This window comes from Hyaena hyaena, unplaced genomic scaffold, assembly GCF_003009895.1.
Source record: "Hyaena hyaena isolate Hyena2069 unplaced genomic scaffold, ASM300989v1 scaffold_1372, whole genome shotgun sequence".
Taxonomy (NCBI): Eukaryota; Metazoa; Chordata; class Mammalia; order Carnivora; family Hyaenidae; genus Hyaena; species Hyaena hyaena.
The window spans coordinates 318,067-325,453 of record NW_024082006.1 but is presented as its reverse complement, the minus strand read 5'-3'; the positions used below and the strand labels follow the sequence as shown (position 1 = coordinate 325,453).

The following is a 7,387-nucleotide window of genomic DNA, read 5'->3' as shown; positions in this document are numbered from 1 at the left end:
CTCTTTTATTAGTCTCCCACCTACATATCTTGGCAGTTTACCACTTGTACTTGTGTAACATCACAGGACAAACTGAGCATGCTTTGTTTTCTCAACACTGGAATGCTGGAAATATTATACTGCACTTGTCATTTACTTCCTCCTAATTTTACACACACACCAAATTTCACATAAATAAATAATCGATATCTTGTGTGTCTATGTGTCTATATCTATATAGTACATATACGTACTATATGTGTCTATATGCAGGTATACACACATTATATGAGTGGTTATTTATTTAACAAACATATGAATTACCTCATATGAATCAGCTACTTATATGAGGCATTGGGTGTAGAAAAAAGAGAATATAACCTAAAATCCTAACCTCTAGCAGACATTCATGAAAATGAATAATTTGATTAGTGTAGTAGAAGAGCATTATCACAGCTTTTTTTGAGGGACCAAGGATATCGCATATATATGTATATACTCAATTACAGAATCTAGGACTACAGAGTTACTATGTTATATTTTTTCAACATGGAATGCTGTTTTGTGTGTAATATATGCTTAATTTGTATTTTATTGATTAATATCAGTTGGTTTAAAAATTCTGGAATGTGTTCATCTGGAAAAGTGATCAAACTTTGTATTTGTATGTCATCCTGGGGTAGGGGCCATGCTAATGTTTCTGTGTCATTCCAACTTTAGTCATACATGCTGCCAAAGTGAGCACTCTGACTTTATGTTAGAGTGTAATGCTTGCTGGAGTGATTTCTGTATAAGACCAAGCTAAATTAATGCGTTTTCTTCTTTGTTTCTTTCTTTGTTTCTTTGTTTCTTTCTTTCTTTCTTTCTTTCCCTCTTTCTTCTTTCTTTCTGTTTTTTTTTTTTTTTTTTTTTGAGAAAAAGAGAGAGGGTGTGCAACTTAGGAAGAGGGGCAGAAGGAGAGGAGAGTGAATCTCAAGTAGGCTCCACTCCCAGTGTGGAGCCTGATGGGAATCTCAATCATAACCCTGATCATGACTTGAGGCCTTGAGCCCAGTCAAGAGTCAGATGCTTAACTGACTGAGCCACCCAGGTGCCCCTCCCCTGTAAATTACTGCTTTTTAAATCCAGATTGTGCAGACACTATGCTGTCTTTTCACTTGTTAATAACTTCTTAAATTCCAAAAAATGGCTCACACATGAAAAGTTTAAATAAAAAGAAAGAAGGGTTATCAAATAAAAATATATATATGTGGTTTCAAAATGTTCCGGTCATTTCTTTGCTAGCATTCTCACATTCCCAGCCAGTCTTTTGTCTTTGGGGCCGGATATACCAACTCATATCTCTGTTGCTTATTGGAAATTAAGTGGATGATTATCTGTGGATTTTAGTGAATCTTGGGTAACTGAAGTTGATTCTGATGGCTGAGACTAAAGAGGCCAGGAGTGTACCTTCAATGGGAGAGGAATTCTAGAAAGTATTCAGTTAGTGGCCTTGGCTTTTCTTAGCATTATGAGTTAGTAGGGTTGTGTACAGAGACAGAGTTGTCACTATTAATTTCTGTTTATGAGACATTCCAAAGATATTGTCGAATAAAAATAATAAACCAACATTGTTATTTTCAGGTATGTGAGCTGTAAAGCTGACACTTTAGCCCTCTGGCCAATTTTCAAGACATTACCTAATACATAACCTCATAATGATGACTAGAGGGAAACATTTTCAAAAGCACAGTCATAAAGTGCTTCGATAAAGCCCACCCTAGGTCTTGTAGCAAAGCCTAGACATGAATGCCTCCTAAAAGGAGTTGGGGGCACCAGATGTGTCTGCCATTGCAAGTGTGTCATTTATATCCTTCAAGATTCTCCATTCCACTTTGGGACAGAGATCATGGCAGGTAAACTATGTGACACAAACTTTACCTAATCCTGCCCCTGGGAAGAAAGAGTCTGTTGAGTAGTTCCAACAGATAAAACACTGTTGCCCTGTTTATCTTTATACAGGGGAAAAATTATCAGCCAATAAAGCCTCACTCTTGCATTTGTGCCTGCCAGAGATCCAATCCCCTAGGAAAAGGGCAGGGGTTGGACAGAATGAAGGAGTGGCCTGGACACACTGAGAACCTGCAGGCAGCTGCATTGCTGGTACTTTTGCCAGAATCCGATATAAAAGAGAGCTGGAGAAGGGACTGTAACTGGCAAGCGCTAGCATGGGGCTCATTTTCTACTTGTCCGCACAGAGTAAAAACTCTATCTGCTTCATAATCACAGCATCTGCAAGAAACCTCTCTATAGGCTCAATTCTCTTCAATGGTGACTGGTCTTTTTCTTGCTTGCTCATTTCTTATCCTACATCCCTACACTTCTGCCCCAGCCATTTCCAACCGAAAGCTCCTGAAAGGTTATCCAAGATGGTGGTTCTTGACACCAGTTGTACATTAGAATCACCTGAAGAACCTTAAAAGGAATACCTACACCTGGGCCTCATTGTGTACCAGTTCTAATTCAGATGGTCCAAGCATATGTAAAAAATCCACCCATGTGCAGCCAACATTAGCAACGGTTGACCTAAGGAGTTAGAGCTTTTTAAAGTAAGTAATGAGTGGATAGTAATGTTTCTGGATATGGGAGTGTGTGAGATAGATAAATCTGGTGACATTTTGCAGGGCATATTGGAAGGGGAGAAACTGAAGGTAGAAACCATGGGTTTATCAATCCCATCAACATTTGAAGGAGAATCATTCATGGTGGCTGAAATGTCATTGCTGATGAAATGGCTCCGCTCAAATTCTTTGTTTAGACCATATTAAATATTGTGTTTAAATGTCATTTAAAATGTCTTTTGCTTTAAAAGATAAAATATTCTCGGAATGCATTTCTGTTGAGGAGGATGTATAATTGACAGTGATTTGTACTTGTAGCTAAGGGAACGTACTTTGTCTAAAAATTCTGGGATTAACTTTCTTTCAAACTAAGGAAAGATGCAGTTACCCTCAAATCTATTCTCCATTTTTATGTTAGATGGTGAGCTTCTCCCACAGATTGTCTGAGGTCAATGAGGCTTGTTTTAGTCAGGTTGGAGATGGGGAATATAGAGAATAATCCCATATATTCACACGAGATCAGAGGCTGTGGGGTCCTGGAAGACACTACTCTGCAAAGGTGGAGAAGATAGAGAAATTGGGAGAAATTAGTTAGAGAGCATATTCATACTGCTGATACGGAAATACAATTACATGTTCATATTGCTCTCTTCTGCAAAATTGAAGCAGAGAGAAAGAACTGATTCTAATTTGTCAGCCAAATGCTAGGAGGGTAAAATAATTCATTCAATCAATTCATTCTTTTTAAAAATTTTTATTGATGTGAAGTTTCAGCAACATAACACTAACCATTTAAAAGAGACAATAGAAAGTGTTACTGCATTCATAATATCGTGCAATAACTACCTCTAATTCTAAAACATGTTTAGCATCTAAATATTAAGTTATTCTTAAAATATTTAATCATTAATCTACATGCAATCCTTTTTGCACCAAGTATAAGAAACTGTATAAAGAAAAATAAAACATGGCTTATGCCTTTAAGAAGAAAAATTTTAGTAGAGATCTTGGCCATTTTCCTATTAAATTATAATACAATATGTGATCATTTCTATTAAAAACATGACACTAACTAAAGGAGAGCTAATTTCTGATTTGTGGATGCCACAGTAGGCTTGGGTGTGAAAAGTGTCATGAAGGAGACCGGCTTCAAACAATGGGTGGATGGACAAGTGGAAGGAGGCAGCATACTTCTGGTAGCAGGAAAATTGTGAACCAAGAAAAGAAAGGAGAGGCATAAGAAATACTCAGGGAGTGTTGAATGACTTATACCTGAACAGGACAGGAGGATCAGAAGTTCAGAGTGGAAAAGTAGGTTGAGCCAATATCATCCATAGGGACTTTTGAATAACTGCCAAAGAGTTTTGGATTTATATTTGCTAAGCAATGAACAGCTATTGAATACTTTTTAAGCAGGAAGAAATATGGACAGTGCAGTATTTCAGGGAAATAAATGTGATGACTGGGGAAGGATGGATTAGAGGGAAGGAAAGTGTCCCTTTAGGTAATTCTAACAATGCTAAGGGCACTGGTCCATCAGTGTATAGAGGATGGAGGCTTCCAAGCCCCCAAAAGTAAGCTGGTAGTAGCCATAAAAGCTGAAGTTATTTGTTTGTTTGTTTTTTGTTTGTTTGTTTAAGTAGTCTCCACACCTAACATGAGGCTTGCATTCATGACCCCAAGATCAAAAGTCGTATGCTCTACTGACTGAGCCAGCCAGGTGCCTCAAGGAAGAGATTTTAAGGAAATTCAACCATGACACATGCTTCTATTCTAAGAACCAACCTTGATTGCCTTGTCTTAGAGACTGTCTAAATATTAGGCCAGTCTTATTGGTAAATCACAGGGCCAGCTTTATAGGTAAATCATGGTCAGGAAGTTAGTAATTGTCCTTCAGTGATACCTCCTCTAGAGAGTCTTGTCTGGGGAAACATGTGTCTCTACTCAACAGGACCTGTCTGGCCTTTATGCTTGTCATACTATTGTTAGTGATGGCTATTAAATTGATATATCAAAAGCTTGTGGTCAGATGTGCAAAGAATCCTCTAGAATACAAGGTACATAGATTTGTTCCACTGGTCATGTTATTTTCATTCAACAAAAATTTACTGAATGCCTACTATGTGTTAGCCCCTCTCCCATACTCATTCAAAAGGCTCTCACAGGGCAGAGAGAGAATACCAAGCCCATTTGCACCATTCCCTAAACTACAGATGACAGGTATATGGCATATTTGCCTCTACTACCAGCTTCTGAGCCCGGGTGCTCATCGCATAGCTTCCCACTGGTCACGGCTCACGATCTTCCTCAACACAGAGCTGCAGGCAGCCTCCACATACACTGAGTAGAGGGGGCCTATGGGATTTATCACTTACTCACATGCCTGCCTTGACATGAGTAGTCTTTTCTTGCTTCTAGTGTGAAAATGCCTAAACCAGAGCAATATTGCTTTATCCTTGCCTTCAGTTTTAAGCGTCTGCCTTATTTGGGCCTCCTTTAAGCTAGGAGAGTTGAAAAAAAAAAAAGACCACACACACACACACACATACACATTCAGTCTCTCTTTGATATCCTTGCTACAATACTCCATGTTTATCTCCTATCTTCTAGGGTCAGTTAAAGTGTGTAGGATTATAAAGGGACTTATGTGACAGAAAAGTTTCACTGGAGACCTCTAGATGCAATGATATTCAAAGATGAGTTTCACCTGGGTATTTTTATGACCCATCCTCTTACCTGCTGGCAGCCTTCAGACTTCAAATGGCCCTTCTTCTTCCACAGGTCTCCTCACCCCTCAGAGTCCCTCTCAAGGATGCCCTTCCCAAAGTTTTGCATCTGGACCACAAGAAAATTTTTTCTTTACCCTTCAAGTGTGAAGGTATAGGCTTGTCTTACCTCAAATCTGTCCCTTCCCTCTACCAACAAAAAGAAGAAACTCCAGATATAGCCTTGTTCATTAATATTCTTCTTCTTCTTTTTTTTAAGTAGGCTTCATGCCCAGCATGGGGCCCAATGTGGGGCTTGAACTCATGACCCTGAGATCAAGACCTGAGTTGAGATCAAGAGTTGGACGCTTAGCTGACTGAGCCATCCAGGGCCCCTGACATTCTTCTGGGAAAGAGTCAAATTCCAGTCCTCACTTCTTCTATGTGTTCATAGATCAGATTCTCTCAGAGTTCCCCCTGAAGCCCTCCCTCACTTGGATTGATATGAAGGGTTAAGTGCCCCTGATGCACTTCATGAGTGGGGAAGGATGAATGTCCATTACACCAATAGTTATCCCTTTAAAGTCTTCTCATTAAGCCCTTTAGCCCCCAAATGAATTCTTCGCCATATCTTCTATAGCCTGCAGGTGAATGAGAGGCTAATCTTGGCAAAATAACTATTACAGTCTCCTAGTGTGTCCTGCATAGGTGGTTTAGCGTCTGCTTTAGGCTACTGTATTTTTATCTCTGAAAATCCAAGACAACAGGAAAAGTTATGTCCCATTACATTTCTGTTCTTTGTGTGAATTCGAGTTCACACAAAATTTGCGAACTACATGTCTACAGTCCCTTACCTGAAACTTCTTAGAACAGGTAAGTTTCAGACCTCATGATTTTTCATATTTGATAAAGGTAGTATGATGCACATATCATAGATTATGCCACACTCCTTGAAGGATCAGGGGCAGCAGTACTCCATAATCAAATTAGCAAAACATGCACATATTCACTCAAAATAGGGTGAATCGAGATGACCAAAGCCCTCTTGTTAGTTCTGGTCAAGTTCAGCCACCAAATGACTTGTTGCCTGAATGAAATCAGTGGTGGTAGGAAACATGCTCCAGTGTCTCTCTTCCTTCTATTCTCCAGCTTTCCACCAATGACTTACATTGGCCATTAACCAGCAGGTGAGAGAGGTTGAGAAGTCCAGCCCTATGGAGGGAGCCTCCCTATGTAGACAGCAGAGGAGGGAAGGGCCAGAAAATGATGTGAAGCAAGCAAGTCTGAGAAGGCACACTTACCTATTTCACTCATGTTTTCCCTTTCAAATGTCTACCATATGTGATTTTATGATCCATTCCTCTACCCTTTCTGTCACCAACATCTCTTCTCAGCTAATTCTAAATAGAGACCAGCATTGAATTGAAAACCTGATAATCTGGGCTCTTATCAGGGGTCTTCCATCATCTCTTACTGTAACTAAAGTTTCTACAATGAGAGAGAGTGCTTTTAGAAAGGGCACATAATAATTTTATATCAGAAGATATGCCAGAAGATTTAATCTATGTGAATCGAGTGTATCTAGCTAAAGGTTTGATTCGAAGATTCAGAATGAATCAGAATGAAGGATATATTAAGTAGTAATTGATAATTTAAAGATTACTGGAAAAAAATGCCAAGACCTCTCTAAGAATTTGGTTAAGTCTTTATATGACAAAGACAAAAAAAGTCACTAATAAATGCATATTCATAATGTCCTTCCACCAAAAGGGGTCATGTTCTTCTTGGCCTTGTGTTGTTAAATCTCGTGTAAAGGACTATTGCAAAACTGACATAACTGAAAAGACTAAACTAATTTCCATTAGGAATCATATGCCATTTCATTATAAAGAATAATTAACTATTCTTGGTCGTGGGTGTAAGTGTGTGAGAAAGCATTAGGGGAAGACGGGGAGAGAAGAGCCGGCACCAGCTCAATGGAGTGAAAGGAAGTCTGATTGTGTGTGGGGAAAACTACTTAGGGCATCAATTCTGCTCTGTGAACTCTTGAGAAAGAATTTTTAGGAAGTTTTGGTTTTGTATTATGAACGGCAGACCTCTTTG

At 39.0% G+C, this 7,387-nt stretch overlaps 1 non-coding gene across 1 annotated transcript; it reads right to left on the bottom strand.

Annotated features, from left to right (window-relative positions):
* Positions 1 to 620: 620 nt before the first annotated feature.
* LOC120225358 lies at positions 621 to 724 on the bottom strand. Its single transcript, XR_005526786.1, has one exon. It is a non-coding gene; the product is annotated as a U6 spliceosomal RNA (small nuclear RNA).
* Between the last annotated feature and the right edge of the window lie 6,663 nt (positions 725 to 7,387).